Genomic DNA, 20,194 nt, shown 5'->3' with positions numbered 1-20,194 from the left:
AGAAAATTTTAGTCCATCTTTTATTTCCCATAAGCTTCCTGAAGAGCAGCAAGTGTGGGGGACTTATACATTTGAGTATAAGCTGTTATACCCAGAATATTACTGCAATATACAAGCTGCACATCCCCCTTTCTGTTCATTTGTTTGCTTTCGGAAGTGATGCAATCATTCCCACCTTGTACAAGACTCTGATCGCTTCATCTATAAATACTATAAATGGTAGTGTAGCAGAATGATTTGACGGTACTGGAGCAGATAATGCTGCTTAAGTAAGGAATCTGCTGGCTTATATGTATGTGTCACTTCTTACAGCATGTGAGTCATAGGGTTTTCTTACATAATAATTGGCACATTGTTTAATAGGACATATAAAGTGCTCACTAGCATGACACTGCCCCAAGTAAATGGCTTATGTTATTACTAGGCTGAACACTATGAATAAGATAAAGGCCATACTAAGTAGGGAGGGTGGGGACATAAAAACACCATCACTCCCTTTTATAAACTGGGAGCGGTGTGAGTAAGAAAACTCAGCCCTGGTCTGTAAAGGCAATAAAAGTTGCTGAAGACTATGGACCTGATTTAGCTTTGGCAATAGAGTAAAGGTGGCACACATCCACCAGAAGACATGAAAACGACTGCGCGATTACGACATTGTAATCGTGCAGTCGTTTGTCAGTCTGTGATGTGCCTGCACTGACCGAGCAGTCATTCAGTGCAGGCTCATCAATCATCTGCAAACATGCTGAACCTGACGATATAGTCAAGTTGTCCAGCATGTTTGCCTGATGATGGATGTCTAAACGGGAGCGCGCAGCGCTGGTCGTTTTAGACATTTTTGCAAACTATTTATGAACGATTACGATAGCGTTCAATCATTCAATTACATCGTCTAGTGGATGGGCACCTTAAGATATAGCAATTCACTGTGCATCTTGGCAAAACCATGCTGCACGGCCGTTTGGGCAGATGTAAAATGTGCAGAGAGACTTAGATTTGGGAGGGGCGTGTCCAAACTGAAGAGAGTATTTGTAGGTACTTACTGTTGAATCCTTTTTTTTTTCCTGAATCATGCTGGGGGACACTGGACCATGGGGTTGTAGCTAGGACTGCAGGCAGTGGCGTAACCAGGGTGAGGCGCTGATTGGAAGTGCGCCGCGCCAGCTGCCCTCCATGTGACTATATTGTAGTCAAAATAACTAGTAACCTGCGGCAGTGAGCGGTTTGTGTATGTTTAATATCTGCTGTAACGTGTGTACTGTGTAATGAAGCACAATACACTACTGCCTCCTCCGGACCAGCACTGTCTGATGACTCTCGCACAGACAGTCATGTGAGGCTCCGGGGGCGGGCATGTCATTGGTGAGGATTCGGGAAGCCATCTCATAGGCTTCTTAATGGAGTAATGCACTGCACTAATGAGTCAGCCTGTGTAGTGTAGACCACAGTAGTGCGGTCGCAGTACACATTTACACACACATCGCCGCTGATGTGTGTGTTTCAGCAGCCAATGAGAGTCAGACAGACTCTCATTGGCTGCTGCTGCTGCGCCCACTGCAAGAGTTGGGCTGGAGCTCACTCATGAGCTCCGCATTCCGACTCCTGTAGTGGATGAAGAGAGCGATGTCTTGATTTTCGATTTGCCCTGGGCTCCAAATACCCGAGTTATGCCACTGACTGCAGGAGCTGGCACTTAAATTAAATCTGTAGTTCTAACCCTAAACTCCTCCCCTCTGCAACCCCATGACTTCAGTACAACTTCAAAAGTGCCTGGTAAGGAGAAGCAGTAACCCAGTAAAACTGTTAAAATTACAAACAGAACCGCAGGGACCAACTGGTCCAAAAAAACTCCACAACGCAACACGACTGACCGTGAGGGAGGGAACGCAGTGTCGCCCAGCATGATTAAGAGAAAAGGACTCAACGGTAAGTACCCAAAAATCCTCTTTTCTCTATCATCGATGCTGGGGGACACTGGACCATGGGACATTCAACAGCCGCCCCCAGGGGAGGGAACGCTCAGGCCGCCTGACTGGAGAACTGTACACCCAAAGCAAAAACATGAAACTTACAAAACAAAAAAACCCCAACCAAATAACTACAATGGGCTCTAGAGCAGCCCTTATCGCGTGCCGAACTCCTCAAGCACTTAAAACACTGTGAAGTCATGGGGTTGCAGAGGGGAGGAGCTTAGGGTTAGAACTACAGATTTAATGTAAGTGCCAGCTCCTGCAGTCCCAGCTACAACCCCGTGGTCCAGTGTCCCCCAGCATCGATGATAGAGAAATTGAAATTGCAGTGTAAACTGAAAGCTGTCCAGCATTTGTGGCCTACATGCAAAAGCAGACAGTATTTACCCTACATGCCAAAAAAAGAAAAAGTTTCTTCTTCAGGGGCCACAGAGAAACAATGGGGTGGAGGACCGTACACTGTGGGCTTGCTGCTCCTCCCTCACCCTCTGCGACTCTCGGCAGCCATTTTCTGCATTCAGGTCTCCGGGAACGCTGGGTCCAGTCTCCCTCTATACCTCTCCCAAGGGCCAGGTTATGCAGTGCTATAGTCTACCGGCCACTACAGTCTGTGTAGTTTATTTTAGTGTCCACTGCAGTTATGTTGTATATTCTGCATTGCATGTGACTTATGCTAGCGCTGCTGGTTTCTTTTTCATATGACTGTCAGCTTATACCTTACCCTTTCTTCTGCTATAACCCTGGCATATTAAAGGTATAGGGGGTTCATTGTACCTCACATCTCCATATATTTTCGAGGGCTATCACGTACTATATATCGCTGTTGCGCACTACACATACAGCTGGGTTGCTGACTGCACTGTGCCAGATTGTGTGTTACATTATTCTTGCAGCCATGTCTGGCAGAGGCAAGACTGACAAGCAACCTGCTCCTCCCACTCTGGTGTCTTGTAAGTCCTGCTCAGCAGGCTTAACTTCAGAGGGCCTCATTCAGGATGGTCTTTGTATATTGTGTTCTACTGCGTCAAGCCCATCAGCCCCTGTGTCCTCTCCTCAGGACCCACCCTGTGCTACTTTTTCACAGTTGCTAGCAAAAATTGCAGACCATATAATGGTCCCTGTGGTAACTCCCCCTATGGGATGGCCACAGCAGGTAGTCCCTGTAAATCCTTTGCCTCGCCATGGGTAGAAATACTTTCTACCTCAGTGCAGAGTCTGGCGGATACCTTTGCAGCATTTGCTGAAAAGCTGTAGGAGAGACCCTCACGTAGTAAACCTACTAAGCGTGCTGTGTTATCTTCCCAGTCCACCCAGCTATTATATTCTGATTTATCATCTGGGGAGGCAGAAAATGCAGACCTCTCTGACTGACTCCCCTGCGGGAGATGAAGAACCCCCCTCTAAATTGAATATACCTGCACTTGTAAGAGCTGTAAAATCTATTCTTCAAATAGAAAGGAGCAGGTTCTGTCTCAAGGCAAAAAAAACGTCCTTTAACCACTTGCCTGGCACGGTCGTATCAGAGACAGTGCTTTAACTGACATGGTCGTATCTGATACAACCAGTCAGAAATGACCACTGGGCGGCTGCGGGAAGCTAATCTTCCCGTAGCTGCCTATATCAGAGGGACATCCTGGTCCCTCAGCATCACAGGATTCTCCTCCTGTGTGTCCAGATCACTGTGTCCAGCAGTGACCGGGCAGCTGGCGTGACCCCCTCCCGGCATGGCTGCCCTGCTGTGTCCCAGGCCTGGGCAGCATTACATAGGGCCCAGTCCCCGACACCTCCTTCTGCCTACAACCCTGCCCCTGTCCAGATCACTGCTGGACACAGTGATCGGGCATTGTACATGCCCCCTCAAAAAAAATCACACTATTATTATTATTACCAGTTATTTATATAGCGCACACATATTCCGTAGCACTTTACAGAGAATATCTTACCATTCACATCTGTCCCTGCTCCAGTGGAGCTTACAATCTATATTCCCTACCACATGTTCGCAAACATACACGCTATGGTAAATTTTGAGGGGAGCCAATTAGCCTACCAGTATATTTTTGGAGTTTATTTATATATATATATATATATATATATATACATATACACACACACACACACATATATACTGACCTAATTCAATCATAAAAAAAAAATTGTTCTTGACCTAACTAAAACATAAAAAAAAACAATTTCGGAGCGGTTTTTGGACAAAGAATTCATCAGTTAAGTGGTTAAATGACAAAAGGTAAATTGTACCAGAATTTCCTCACTCTGATCATGAGTGAGGCACGGAATATGGCCAGTAAAAGATTTCAGCTGCCTAAACATTTAAGTTCCTTTTACCCACTTCCCGCTATTGATTGCACTAAATGGGAACTTGCCCCAGCAGTGGATTCTCACGTGACACGTCTGGTCAAAAATGCTGGTATGGTGGAGGCCTAGGTGGCTAAGGTCATTTACAGTTGGGCAGAGGCCCTAGAAGAGACATTTCCCTCTGATGCTTCGAAGAAACAGCTGTCCTACATACTGTATATCACATTAGAGATGCAGCCTCCTATTTGGATGAAGCAGCTATGGATACAGCTCTCCTAGCCTCCAATTCATCTGCCACTTCTGTAGTAGCCCGCCGTATTGTTTGGCTCCGCTCATGGAAGGCAGATGCGGACTCTAAAAACGCTTTGGAACCTCTGCCTTATTCAGGGGATATCATGTTTGACCCAGAATTGGATAAAATTGTGACTACCTTGGCAGCTTCCATAACGGCGTTCCTGTCCTCTGCATATAATGCGAAGCCTCGGACGTCATCCTTTCCTCTTCAAGGAAAAGCTAAAGGTCAGTCCTTTTCAAGGCATCAGGCATCAACTAAGGCTTCCAAGCCTAGGACCAACAGACATGGGCTACTACACGTCCATCTACCAAATCTGAGGACAAACTTTCAGCCTGACAGAGGGTGGGCCTCTCTCTGGGGGCTCCAAGGGTGGGAGGCCGACTTCTTCAGTTCGATCAGTTCTGGCGTCAGACCATATCAGATGCCTGGGTAAGATAAGTGGTCTCCCACGGATATGCCCTCTCCTTACTGAGATAACCCCCCCCCCAGCAGTTCTCTTGCACAGACCCTCCATTGGACCCACACAAGGCCCTGCTGCTCCTAAAGGCCATTCAGTCCTTACTGCTCTTAGGAGTAGTAATTCTGGTCCCCTCTGCACAGGGAGGGTAGAGTTATTATTCTACTCTTTCCTTGGTTCAGAAGCCCAACAGGTCTCATCAACCTCAAGTCACTGAACAAGTTTATCAGGGTGCCCAGGTTTCGTATGGAAACCCTCCGCTCTATTATTCTGGCTATGGAGCCTGGGTACTTTATGGTGTCTCTGGACATTCAGGATGCTATCTGCATGTATCTATAGCGCCTTCTCATCAACAATATGTCCAGTTTGCTATACTACAGCAACATTACCAATTTAAGGCCCTGCCTTCTGGCCTTTCAACGGCTCCTCAGGTCTTTACCAAGATCATGGCAGTTATGGTGGCCATTTTCATAGTCAAGGGATCAGACTGCTCCCATATTTAGACAATCTCTTTCTGTTGGCCAGCGCCCCAGAAATTCTTCACCGCCATCTACAGATAACCATTGTCTTTGTTCAAACACACGGTTGGCTGGTCAACTTGTAAAAGTCTTCCTTGACACCTTCTCAAAGAATGGTACATCTGGGAGCACTCCTGGTCTCTCAGATTCAGAGAATCTTCCTAACGACAGAAAAAATCTCGGTATTACAGCACCGGGTGCGCAGACTACACAGTCACTGAGTGTCAATTCACTCTGCAATGTAGACACTGGGTTCCATGGTGTCCACCTTCGACATGGTGGAGTTTGCTCAGTTTCACTCCAGGCCCCTACAACACCTGATCCTCTCCAGGTGCAACTGGCTGCCTCATCTTCTCAGATCCCAGATGATGAGCCTCTCCCCGGAAGTTCGCCTGTCCCTATAGCCTGGTGGCTTGAGATGTCCCACTTGAAGAAGGGACGCCCCTTTTGTATCCCGGACTGGATGCTCCTAACCATGGACTCAAGCGTCCACGGGTGGGGCACGGTGACCGGCCACCACTCCTTCCAGGGCCGCTGGACTCCAGCAGAGGCGGTCTTACCAATCAACGTCCTAGAACTCCGAGCCATCTACAGAGCTCTCACTCTGGCTCAGAATATTCTTCAGGGCAGGCCAGTAGAAGTACAGTCCGACAACGCCACGGCAGTGGCCTACCTCAATCACCAAGGAGGCACTAGAAAGGAGCAGCAATGGCAGAAGTGTCCCGCATTCTCTCATGGAACGAACACCATCTCCGCAGTGTTCATCCCAGGAATTCTCAATTGGGAAGCAGATTTCCTCAGCCGTCACGACGTGCATGCAGGAGAGTGGTCTCTACATCCAGAAGTCTTTCAGCTTCCGGTGGAAAAATGGGCTCTACCAGATGTGGATCTCATGGCCTCAAGACACAACCACAAACTTCCAGTGTATGGAGCCAGGACAAGGGACCCCAACGCGGCCTTCGTGGATTATCTGTGAGGTGGACCTTCCAGTTGGCGCACCTTTTCCCTCCAATATCCCTTCTTCCTCGAGTTTTTCGGCAATTCAAACAGGAAGGGGCGGTACAGTCCTGTTGGTAGCTCCAACTTGGCCCAGACACCATTGATACTCCGATCTTTAGTCTCTCCAACTTCCTCTTCGACCAGACCTGTTGTCTCAGGGTCCCTGTCTACATCTGGAACTGGCCCTTGAGACATCCCTCCTAAGGTCTAAGGGATTTTCTAGCTCTGTGGTCCAGACCATGATCAGAGCTTGTAAACCAGCCTCTTCCAGGATTTATCACAAGGTATGGCATATATATTTCCAGGGATGTGCCCCTAGAAACTTTGACCCTCAAGTTTTTAAGGTTTCTAGAATACTTGCCTTTCTTCAGGCTGGTTTGGATCTTGGACTCCGCCTAGCATCTCTGAAAGTGCATTTCTCTGCTCTGCCCATCTGGTTCCAGCGCACAATTGTTCCTCTACCGGATGTTCACACCTCCTGCAGGGTGTTCTACCTATATAACCTCCCTGTGTCCCTCCTGTGGCTCCGTGGGATTTGTCAGTGGTTCTCCACGCACTTCAGGAACCTAAATTTGAACCCTTGGAATCAGTGGATGCCAAGTGGATCACTGTGAAGACTTTCTTCTGCCCGTAGGGTATCGGATTTAGGGGCGCTTTCATGTCGCTCCCCCTTTTTAATCTTTTATCAGGACAGGGCAGTTCTTAGAACACGTCGGGCTTTCTTCCCAAAGTGGTTTCTCATTTCCACATTGATGAGGAAATTGTGGTTCCGGTTTTTCAATCACCAGACCTCTCGGCAGGTGATGCCTCTTTGGATGTGGTCCGTGCACTAAAGATCTACGTGGACTGCACTAGTTCCATCAGTAAATCAGACTCCCTCTTCATCTTATTTGGATTCCATAAGAAGGGATGGCCAGCTAACAAACAGTCATGCAAATACATCTGGCCACAGTCTATCTCACAGGCTTACGCGCAGATTAGCCTTCCTGTGCCAGCTACAGTATCTGCTCATTCTACTCGCTCTGTGGGTCCCTCGTGGGCAGCCCAGCATGGCACCTCTGCTGAACAACTATGCAAGACAGCTACGTGGTCTTCTGTCCACACCTTTCTTAGGTTCTATGCCTTTGATACATTTGCCTCTCAGGATACTTTCTTCAGGCGCAGGGTTCTCCTCTCAGCTCAGGAGCGTCCCCGTCCTTGAACAACTGCTTTGGGACAACCCCATTTTCTCCCCATGGACCCTGAAGAATAAAAGGAGAATTATGGTAAAACTTACCCATATTAATTCTCTTCCTTCGAAGTCCATAGGGTCGACAGGGCACCCACCCTGACACACCTGGCTTCTATGGGTTTCTTCTCTTGGTCATTTGTTTCCTTCTCTGTGTGAGTGTGATTCTTCAGTGTACCAGTCTTCCATCTCCTCTATCCTGCTCCTGCCTTGGGCTTCTTAATAAAACTGAGTTGCCCTCATGCTGTGGGAGGGGTATAGGGGGAAGGACCGGAGCATCCTGGGATTGAAAAGCTTTGATGTTTGCGTCCGATTTTCCAAGTCCCACCTACACCCCAGTATCTCCCTGTGGACTTCGAAGAAAGAGTTAACGAGGGTAAGTTTTACCATAACTCTCCTTATTTGCACCATGGTTTGTCCAGGTTCACAGGGGTAGATGTATGAAGCAGTGAAAAGAGTGGAGAAATTACCCATGGTAGCCAAACATCTTCTACCTGTCTTTTTATAGGATGTACTTTATAAATGAAACCTCAAAGCTGATTGGTTGCATGGGCAACTTGCTATATCTTAAGCTGGCCACACACATGGAGATCTGCACACGATCAGCTGATGTGTACGATTTCCCTTGAAACTCTCCCCGGCAGCTCTGCACACAATTTGGTGTCCAATCTTCAAACGATCTCTCCTGCATCCAGACTTTCACAGTTCATCGTATCCTAGATTGTCAGATCTGCCCTACTGCATGGCAGATCTGAAGATGCGATGTGCGACCAGCGGGGACGCGCATCGTGATCGTGAGTGGGGACTCACGCTTTACTCAGGATTTGGTCATATTTTACACGATCTGTCGTTTCAATGTGTCGGAATCAGCCAGATCGGGTGAAATATCGCTGTGTGTGGCCTGCAGGAGACTGCAGGCCAAGCAGTGACTTTGAGAATGTGCACACAATTTTCCAGGAATGTTTGTGGAGAGACTGCTCGCCCTGAGCACCGGGGGCATCTTAGAAAGACAGATGATAGGGCAGGCACAGGAAAGAGCAGAGGGAACAACTTATTGTGGCTTTCCAGATTCAAGGGGAGATATATCAAGCTCTCTAAAGAGGACAAGTGAAGGTATAACCCATAGCAATCAATAAGACGAGCTAGCATTTTATAGAATGTACTAGGGAAGGAACCTAGCCTAAGGTGGGTCACCTCGGTCCACACGCTGTATATACCATTCCCAGAGTAGAGTGGTCCTTGTGTCCAGCTCTGTCCCATCGCTCACTGCAGTGGGAGCTGTTGGAGAAAGAACGAGCGCCTTGGTCTCACTGTTCATGTCAGAGACGGGATAGACTTTAGCGAATTATATAGACTAGAACTATATGAATGATAGCTAGTATCTAATTGGTTGCTATGTCCACTTTAGAAGGTTTGATAAATCTCTACCAGTGTGTAGAAGCAGGCATATGCGTACTCTGTAATAAGCTGAACATCACAAGCCATGTCGCTTACACCCCTCCAAGGAGGCATGTAAATCCCAGTCTCAATATCGGTAATTTTATAATCTCTGGTTTATTTACAACCCAAGGACAGAATGCTGCTGTTTCACTGAAGTTGTGGAATAGCGGAAATTGTTGAAATAAGGGGTGGCCATAGCTTTGTGAGAAGATACTGGTGTCACGATAAGAACTGTGCCCCAATTATGTGCGCTGGCTTCCTGTAGGGGGAGCTAGGAGTCCAACAATGCACACAGACAGTTTCCGAGATGGGTGCATTTTAAAGGCTGCCGAATACATTATCACTTCACATACCACATGAAATAGGAGTGTAATTAACCCCCTTAACACAAGCCTGGAATGCACAATAGTTTCCAACAGTAGAACTTTCTGTTTTCATTTATTTACTAAATTTAAGTGGGACAAGCAGTTGGTAAAGAGGAATGGTTCCCTGTTTACATAGGTTGACTTAATGGACATGAGGATCAGGATTACAAATGTTCCCCTAACATTTATTCTTATGAGTTTCTTTGGTGATCACAAATGACCAACAGAAATGTATAGTGCAAGTGGGAGCAGGCATTGGATACGAAAAGGTTCCCACCAAATAAATGTAAAAGAGAGGCCTCTCCTCTGTCACATTAGCATGTTCCCATTCATTCTGAATGTGTGTGTGCGGGGAGGGGAGGCATTTTAGTCAAATCGGGCCAGGGTTACAATCTAAATATTGATATTTCTAAGATATCGATGTCCATCCTTATAAAGGAGCTAAATATACATATAAATGTACCTTGGAGTAGAGACACTAACCAACAGGGTTTCAAAGCCACCTTTGACCTTTTAAAACTCCAATAGGAATCAATGCTAAGCCTGGCTTGTTTGGCGTTTATTTCTATTTTTGCTTTAAAACTATCGGGCTGAGGGCCTGATTCAGAGCCGGACGCTCTGACCAGAATCAGGGCCCTCCTGCCTAAACTTGGAGCGGCCTCTTGGACGCTCGCATAGCTGTGGGTTACCACCCACAGCTTATGCGAGTGTCCATGATGATGGTCGCGATGGTCCAGACCATCGGGCTTGCGACGAGACCATGCGGTAGGGTCTCGCTGCCGCAAGCCCTGGAGTGATTTTGGCTCTATCAGAGCCAAAATCACTCCCACTGACATCACTAGTGATGTCAGTGGGGCCGGACCCAGATGGTAGGCGTTCCCATTGGAACGCCTCCGTCTGGCAGCCACGCCCCCGGCACGCCCACTAAAGGGGGCGCGCTGTCAATCAACATCGACAGCACGCCCCCTTTGGTGCGAGACCTGGAGCAACGGCTTCCCCGTCGCTCCCCGGGTCTCGCGCATGCGCACAATGGAGCTCCCTCCGTCGTGCGCATGCGCACTAGGGCACCATCGACCCGCTTGCGAGCGGGTCTGAATCAGGCCCTGAGTCACAGCTTGGACCACCTGTGCCTCAGAAAATCTACCCCCTTTTCCTAAAAATTATACCGATATTAGAATTCCCTGTGTTCTTTGACCATATATACTTCAGTACAGGTCTCAGAAGTCTGAGGTAACTCATCATTTACAGTAGGGGGGAGTGTTAGTCCTTAGGTAACACTGTTTATATAGGTTATTTACAGATATGTAACGTCACGTGTATTCTAAGGATCTCAGCAGTACAAAAACAAGGCAGCAAACACACTTAATGTCATTGGTAATATTTATATACAAAAGCTGTACAGATGTGTTATATAATACATAGACAGGCTGCAGCATGAAGAGGTCCCTCCCTGCGTGCTTCAGCCCTTCTTCCTGGAACATAGAAACAACAATATTATCAGACACAGCAACATAATAACTACTCCATAAAGGGAGGAACCAGCATTTTACTACAATACATCTACATGGCCATTGCTTCAAGCTTCGGCACCAGGCACTTGCCAATCAGAGTGCTGGATGTCTATTGGACAGATTGCTTCGCGTGCACTGAATGGTGGATAGCACTGGGCATTTACTAATCCGCTCCAGGACCTGACTAGTGGCTAAGGCAGCTTCCTGGCACATCCTCATGTAGAAAAAGACTGGGGTAACGCAGGAGGAATAACTACTTGGGTCTACATTATGTTGGAGCAGAGGGCCTGATTCAGAGCCGGACGCTAAGCCGCGATCGCCCGCTGCCAAATGGGGCAGGGTATGCAAATTCCGCGAACGCAATGTGTGACGTAAGGACGCCCTCTATGTATTATAGAGCGACGGCAGTGAGCGTACGGTGGTGTATAAAGACGCCCACTTTCCGTTCTTAACACACGTCATCTCCAGGAAGTGTTTGATTAATCGGTAACATCGAGAGCCATTGGAACTGCACGCAGTGCTTGAGGTAGACCCTACCCCGCCGCAAGTACTGCAGGCTGAAATCCAACAAAGTGACATGTACAATGATGCTTCCATGCTAATTATGCACACCCATAAAACTCCGTTTTGACGCCCAACCACACCTGCATTCGCAGCACCACTCCCCCCGTTCACAAGCACATTCCCGTTACCACCCACAAACGGCGTGGTCTGTCACTCAAAGTAGCGCTCAGTCTTTGTGCTACGAGCGCACGATTCCCGATCACAGTGAGTGACTCGTGCACTGCGATGCATTCGCAGACAGGCGACCATCGCGGTTTAGCGTCCGGGTCTGAATCAGGCCCAGGGTGTTTTTGTTTTTTTGAAGTTCTAGATCATATACTGTAAGCTGCAAAGGGATCTCCATAGGAATGCCAGAAATAACCCAACACAATGGAATAACAACAGAGCTTGCCCAAGCTGGCTGCCTGACACTCTGCCATAGGTAAAAGTGCTCAGAGTCCTACTGGAAGAGAGACACCATGCAAATATAATAAAGTATATATATTATAAAGAAGTACTAATACCATTTCTATCAGTAAGCCTATTGATGGGCACTACAGGAAACCTTTTTTAAAAAAAGGCTGATTAGAGAACAATAGCTCTTAGGCCGGGTACACACCAGAGCGATATCAGCACGATATGCTGTGTGTGGATCGCACATTGTATACGCTCAATTGCGCGCTCCTGTGCATCGTATAAAATATCTTCTGGTTGGCCATAAGTCGTGTGTACGGCCAACCAGGCGATATGTCGTTCCGATTTTGGTCTCTGAAGAGGTCACCTTTTAAAGATGGTTATACGATCAAACGACACATTAAATCGTTCTATCGCTTGAAGGATTGCACAGTGTGTACGTTCAATACCGTGTGTTCTGGGATGAATGGAAATTGAAACGACCATTGTGTCGTTTCGGCATCGTACTGATGTGCACCCGGCCTTAGTGTGGTAGGTAACACCTTAAGTTCTGTTCTGGGGACATTTTCTGACGTATTTGTAAAAGTTACAACATGTATTTTTTTAGAGATGGGTGCTGACCGCTGTGTTTTGGATCTGTATTAACGTTCTGTTTTGGTTTTGCCAAAACCGCCCTCACGGGTTTTGGATCTGTTTATGATTTTAAAAAAATAAATAAAATAAACTGCTAAAATCACAGAATTTTTCCTGTTTTTGTTCCTACAGTATTATTAACCGCAAAAACATTCACTTCCAGTACATTTTGACCACCTCACAGCGTGTTTGCAGAAGAATGCACAGACAAGTGTGATCCGTGCAGTGCTTGTGTGTGTGTGTAAAATATGAGATATGGTAAGAACTTACCCTTGTTATCTCTATTTCTACGAAGTCCATAGGGTTCCACAGGATACCTTGGGGTATAGGCGATGGCGGCAGACATCCAGGCACCACAGAGTTAAATTTTCAGCCTCCCAGGATGCACTGGGGTCCCTCTCCTATACCCCGCCCCCGAGCCTCAGGCCACTCAGTTTCGTAACAAGCCATAGGCCGGGGCAGGAGCAAAAAAGAGAGAGAAGACAGTCTGGAACACACAAGAATCACATTCTCACCAGAAGGAGACAGAGAAACCGGTGACCAGATCAAAGCCCATCTGCAGTACAGGTGCGACAGGGCGGGAGTCCTGTGGAACCCTATGGACTTCGTAGAAATAGAGATAACAAGGGTAAGTTCTTACCATATCTCATATTTTCTACTTCAGGGTCCATAGGGTATCCACAGGATACCTTGGGGATGTCCCAAAGCAGTATCCTTTAAGGGTGGGGACGCTCCTGTGCTGTAAGGAGAATCCGCCGCCGAAAGGAAGCATCCTGAGAGGCGAAGGTATCAAAAGCATAATACCTTACAAAAATATGGACAGATGACCACGTGGCTGCCAATCACCGCTGAGGCGCCATGTCGAGCTGCCCACGAAGGACCCACAGACCTAGTGGAAGAGCTTTAATAGAGGATGGAACAGGAAGACCTGTGAATCCATCCTGCCAAAGTTAGCGTAGTGGCAGGCCAACCCTTTTTATGGAAATCAGAAAGGACCAAACCGAGAGTCTGATTTCCTAAATGGACTGGTACGGTCAACTTAAATTCTTAGCGCCTGTACCACAGCCAAATAGGCCTCACCAGCAGACAGGACTGGGGAAGTAAAGGCAAGCACTGCCCTGTTCCTAGGAAAGATGAGAAAAAGGGAGGTCTACATGACAGAGCCTCCCATTCTGAGATCCTACTGGCCAAATTAAGAGCCAGAGGGAATACAGTCCCAGCCGTAAGCCATTTGAAATCCACTGAGCCCAGTGGATCAAATGGCGGTCCTCAGAGAGCCCTAAGGACCACAGCCAAATCCCAAGGAGCCACAGGTGGAACAAAGGGATGCTGAATATAACGTACACCCTGCACAAAGGTGCGGACATCAGGAAGAGTAGCAATCCTACACTGAAACCATACTAACAGGGCAGAAACCTGCACCTTCAGGTAAGCAAGGCGAAGACCGTTATCTAAGCCCACCTGTAGGAAAGCCAACCTCTGGATATCCGGAATACCTGAGGAGCCTAGCCTCTAGGGCGACACCTGAAAGAAAGTATACCATACCTAATGGTAAATTCTTGCAGATAAAAACTTCCGAGCTCTTAGCATGGACAGAGCCCCTGTTAACTATAGAGCTGGAAAAACTCCTAGACCTTAAGAGGGCAGTCTCCACCACAGACAACCCAGGTCTGGGGATCAGCCAGGATTCTGAGACAACAGGTCCGGGCGTAGAGGCAACAGCTTCGGAGTGTTAACTGAGAGGCTCCGAAGATTTGAGTAATAGTGCCATCTGGCCTACGCTGGAGCTATCAGCAGGAGCGTGCCTCCTTCTTGCTATTACTGGAGGAAGAAGGGATAACGGAGGGACGAGGTACACAACTTGGAAGGTCCACTGGACCTGCCTACGTCTATCAAAAGAGTCTCATCTCTGAAAGGCTCCACTTGTTCACCAGAAGATTGAACACCTCCTGATAAAGAGGACATTTCCCTGAATGCGCGTCTTGACGGCTGAGAAAGCCTGCTTTCCAACTGAGGATTCCTGAATGAACACTGCCGATGACGGCAGGGATATAGCCTTCCACCCAAGCCAGAATTCGGGACACCACTGTTAGTGTCGCCTGACTTCGGGAACCTCCTAGGTGGTTTACATAAGCCATCATGATGGCGTTGTCAGACTGTACCTGCACGGTATTTCCGTGGAATTACAAAAATTACAGGGCCTAGTTCTGAATTGACAGAAGACCTGTAACGAAAAACCTTCTGGGAGGCTTTTACCGGGAGGAAAAGACATACCTTCAAGCAAATACTTCTCTTACCCCAGTGTCCGTGGTGGTCAGACACCAGCACTGGGCGAACTGGAGAAGCCGGCCTCCGACTCTGGGGGCTCCCGAGAGGAGGCCCGTCCCGTGAGGCTGAAGGCTTATAGTCCAACTTGGGAGTAGGACGTCTTGTACGCCAAGCCTGTTCTTATGGCTGAGCAGATTTCCTGGCTACTGACTGTCTTGGAAAGCTGTATTTTAGACTTACCCTGGCCTCACAGGGCCGAAAAGACAAAGTCCCAGACCCTGATGGGACTGTAGCCGATGACAGACACGCAGACGTAGCTGCAGCCTGCAGGGCCACAATTGCGTCCAGACGAGGGCCAAACAGGACTTGCGTAAAAGGCAAAGCATTCCAAATGGAATCTGCGTCCGCTTTCCAAGAGTGCAACCACAGGGAGCGGCAAGCCGCTACTGCTGCCGAGGAGATTCTGGAAAGGAGTAGGCTATATGTAAGACCGTCTCACTATGAACGTGGCAAAGTCTCTGAGAATTTGCCACTATCCACCTGCTCTGCTGGAGAGTCAGTGTGCAGAGATCCAGTTACCTACTCAGTGTTCCATGGCTCTGGCCCCCCAGCACACGGCCATAGCCGGCCTGGAAGCCCCTCCAGCAAGGGAATATTGGATTTTAGATATATTTGCACCTTGCAATCTGGAACCTCCTTCAAAGAGGACCTGGAGGGCATGGGCAACGTAGCACTCCTCACTAGGCGTGTAACAGGAGAATCTACCCGTAAAGGTAACTCCTATTCGGAAATGTAATTATCCGCACAAGGGGTATGCAAAAGGTCAACCGTTTTTGAGGCTGGACCCGCTTACCCGGATTTTCCATGCCTCCTCTAAAATGATCAGATAGAGGAATTACAGTGGCAACACCCTTATCCTTAAAGAAGGCATATTTGGATTTAGCCACGGGGGATATGTAATAACCAAAGCCGCACGGACTGCCCGTAGAAGGCTAGGTATATAGACTTTAGACCCAGACTACGCCTCCTTTGCACTAAGGGGCTCGTGTCCGAAAAAGTCAATAATGTCACCGTCATCAGATGTCATGTCTTTACCCGTCTGAGACCCGAAAGACCGTTTAGAAGGCCGAAATGGTGACTCCACCTGTAAAACGTCCATCAGGAGCTATACCATTTGGACAATAAATTCACCCACACAGGCTCCTGCGAGACCTGGGGGGGCGAAAAACAGGATACACTGGGGTACCATCATCTGTCCAGGGACCCCTGCATGTGATGAGACCACCACAGGCTGCGATAACCCCTTGGGGAAATGCAGGGGGCGTTGCCCACAAAGGCTGTAAGCATCTTAGCCAGCCGAGGGCGGTCCCCTTTTTTGTGCAGGCACTGTGACAGAAATGGGGCGTGATATATAATACAACATGCCCTCCATAAACCCTCAGCGTCTACATATCCTTCCGCTAACTGCACATGATATCAGTACATTATAGCTGGAAGAGGATATCCTCGTTCACTGTCCGACATGAGGAGTGTGAACGGAGCGTATGTGACCTCCCACACAGAAAAACCACGTTTACTGTGAGGTAATAAACACCCTGCGACACCGCACCGCAAGGGCTGTAGCAGAAGAACAGGGATAGGAAAAGGCTGACAGTCACAAATGAAAGTACAGGCAAACAGCGCTAGCATTTAAGTCACATACAATGCACAGATAACATCCTGCATTACAGGCACTGCAATCAACTACACAGACCAGAGCCTGGTAGGAAACAGTGCTGCATACACTGACCTTATTGAAGGAGAGGTATGCGGGGGACCCGGACCGCAATGGCATCTGTATCAGCTTCCAGCAGCGTTTGCCATCCCCAGCACATGTAGTGAGAAAATGGCCACCGAGGAGCAGAGAGAAAGCAGGGCCCGGGGGAGGAGCGCTGACACAGCCCGCTCAGACCGCTGTGGAATGGCACTGTGCAGCGGGGGAGACGCCGGCTGTGAGACAGGGAAGGCGTTCTCCCCTGGCGTGCTATCAACCCCTGGGACGCCGCGCTGTACCGCACATGCTACGGCCCGCTGTCCCTGGTGGTCTAGTGTAAGGCGCAGGATCAGTACCTGGCCCCACGCGCAGCTGGTCCCCAGGGAGCCCCCTGCCTGGGGACCAAACAGGACTGTGTTACCAGCGGGTGCCCACCGTGGGACCCCGCCGCTTACCTTGTTCCCCGTGCATCCGGCCACAGTCCAGGTAGCTGGGGATCACCGCTAGCTGTGACCCCAGCTACCTACCAGCATCCCCGGATCGGTACCGGCGTTCTGGTACCGGCGGGGTGTAGGAGTGACAGCATGGACGTCAATACTGACTGTCCTATGCTGGAGCACTCTAGTTGTGCAGCCACAGCTGCAAAGAAATATTCAGGGGCCTTAAAAAGACCCCCCTCTGTACGGTGCGACTGGTCCGGCCAGGCACCTACGAAAACTGAGTGGCCTGAGGCTCGGGGGCGGGGTATAGGAGAGGGACCCCAGTGCATCCTGGGAGGCTGAAAATTTAACTCTGTGGTGCCTGGATGTCTGCCGCCATCGCCTATACCCCAAGGTATCCTGTGGATACCCTATGGACCCTGAAGTAGAAAAGTGAATAAAGGGTTAAAAATTGTGGGAAAAAAAGTGTGGGGCCCATTGAAGGCTATGGTGAAGCGTTGATTGGCTGAGAAACAACCATTCTCAGCCAACCAGTGGCCTGTTACCATGGTAGCGGCCGTTGGTTGGATCAGACAGTCTGCACTCCGGATCCAAAGCACGGGAGATCTGACACTGGAAAGATGGTGTTTTGCCCCGTTTTTGGATCTGGAGCGGGCAAGAAGAACCGAGCTGGGACCCGGATCTACTCGGAACAGGTAAGTTCGGGTGGGTTCGGTTTCCAGGAAACCAGACCCGCTCATCTCTAGTATTTTTATACTGTATCAACTTATATACTGGGTTGAGCAGCCTTTGAGTATTGTTGCTCTCATGACTCACTAACGTTGGCCATTACATTGCACTTCACCAACAAAATTAGACCTCGGACATAGGACCTCATTCAGACCCGCTCGCAAGCGGGTCGATGTTTGGCTGTGCGTGCGCAAGCCCCGGAGCGAGAGAGAAATTCTCTTGCTCCGGGGTTCACTACAAAAGGGGCGGCTGTCGATGATGATCAACAGCTCGACCCGTTTTGTAGGCGTGGCGGGGAGGTGGCTTCACAAACAGAGGCGTTCCCAAGCGAATGCCTACCGTTTGTGGGCTGCCCCACTGACATCACCAGTGATGTCAGTGGGAGAGCTTCCGGCTCTATTAGAGCTGAAAGCTCTCTGGGCCTACCACAAGGGTCTCGTTGCAAGCCCCGATGGTCTTGGCCATCGCGACCATCATCCTGATCGCTCATTAAAGCTGTGGGTGGTAACCCACAGCCTAGCGAGTACCAGGAGGCCGGATCATTTTTTAGGTGCGGCCGCCCTCATTCAGAGAGAGCGCTTGCATTTTGCGAGCGGCTCTCAATGAGGTTCATAGTGTGAGGACCTGATTCAGAGACGGACGCAATGCAGATTCTTTGTCTACTGCGCGTGCGTCAGAATCGCATTGCACATGTGCTGAGATAAGTCTCGCAACGGCGGACGCTGAGAGGATTTCTTCACAGTGATTGACACTCAGGAACCGTTTGTGGGCGGTAGTGGGGGTGGCGACTCAAACACAGGTGAGTCGCAGCTTGCGTCTGCAATCCCGTACGCAGCTGTTAAGGCTCCTGTGTCTTAGTTCCATCGGCCATTCTGAATGGCCATAGTGGTTGGCTCAGAAGTCTGACAATCGACCGATGTGGGTCTAATAGTTGCGTCATTGTACGTAAGCGGTGGATTACCAAAGCTCTTGCTTCAGCAGTGCTTGAACGGAACAGGGATCCTTCTTTGTGCTACACTTACGTCTCTATACGAATCCCTGCGGCTGAGACATTTGCAGACAAAGACGCAGTGGTGATGGCCTTTGCGTTCATCTCTGGATCAGGCCCCAATTCCGATGAAACTCCCTTAGGAGTATTATATTCTAAAAATGCGGCTTCACTTTTCTCAAAAGACACACTGAAAGGAGTTGTGTGCCTTCCTTGATCTTGTTGTTAAAATGAATTAAGGATCCAGGAGGAGATCATAACTAGACTGTCAGTGCTCTTTCGGCAGTATCATGGCGTGTGCAGTGGTGTTACAAAGCTGCAGCGTTTAACACAGAATATCCTGTGCCAGCTCAGCAGTGCAAGGATTGCCACACAGTCTTCCTGTATGATCTGCAATTACAGTTTGCACTATGCAGAGTAAGTATGCACGTCTCAGCCAGGGTACTGGGAGTGACCCACCAGGGTTGGCCAGAGGACAATTTGCTTTGTAAGTGACAAGTGAAATAATTAATGGGCCATTCCATGAAATGTCCCATACGGGACACTGTTATAAAAAAAAATATCCGTAGCTGTACATTTTTTGAGTTTTCAACGTAGGCTGACAAGTTAAATTATAGCTCTTTCTCATAGACTCTTAGGGCCTGATTCAGAGCCGCCCGCAAAAAACGAGCGCTTGCTCTGAATCAGGGCGGCCGCTTTTTAAAAAAAAAAGCGGCCTCCTGGCCGATCGCATAGCTGTGGGTGACCACCCACAGCTTTTGCGAGTGGCCAGGTGACGGTCGCGACCATCGGGCTTGCGACGAGAACCTTGTGGTAGGGTCTCGTTCCCGCAAGCGCCAGTGAGTTTCATGCTGTAATAGAGCAGGAAGCTCACTACTGACATCACTAGTGATGTCAGTAGGGCCGCCCTCAAACGGACCTTCAGGAACGCCTCCGTTTGGTCAGCCACCCACCCCCCCCGCTTACAAAACGGGGTGAGCTGTCGATCAACATCAACAGCCGCCCCGTTTGTAGCGAGCCCCGGAGCGAGTGAATTTCTCACTCGCTCCGGGGCTTCCGCACGCGCAGTGCCCCACCATCGACCCGCTTGCGAGCTGGTCTGAATCAGGCCCTTAATACAAAGTGTTGAGCTGATTTATCAAGTAGAAGTTTCATTTATGTGCCGCACGTGACCTGGAATGGCCCTAAACTAGACATAACCATATTGGGATTTTAAGGTCAGGTTACTCCATGAATTGGCAGTCACGTCCCTTTCTGCAGTACACTGGTGGGTAGCGTTTACCACCTGCAAACTCAGCCTTGATTCAAAACTCTATACTCTTAATAT

The 20,194-nt window shown here is 48.8% G+C and overlaps 1 protein-coding gene across 2 annotated transcripts in view; it reads right to left on the bottom strand.

Moving 5' to 3' along the window:
* Positions 1 to 10,950: 10,950 nt before the first annotated feature.
* Positions 10,951 to 20,194, bottom strand: part of DHX16 (DEAH-box helicase 16) — a 33,423-nt gene continuing 24,179 nt past the window's right edge. For both annotated transcript variants that reach the window (XM_088481467.1, XM_088481468.1), the window contains exon 22: positions 10,951 to 11,060. The gene's annotated coding sequence lies outside the window, so the exon portion shown is untranslated. The remainder of the gene's footprint in view (positions 11,061 to 20,194) is intronic.

Source organism: Taudactylus pleione, unplaced genomic scaffold (assembly GCF_031769625.1).
Source record: "Taudactylus pleione unplaced genomic scaffold, aTauple2 ptg000274l, whole genome shotgun sequence".
NCBI lineage: Eukaryota > Metazoa > Chordata > Amphibia > Anura > Myobatrachidae > Taudactylus > Taudactylus pleione.
This window is presented reverse-complemented; position numbering and strand designations above follow the sequence as displayed.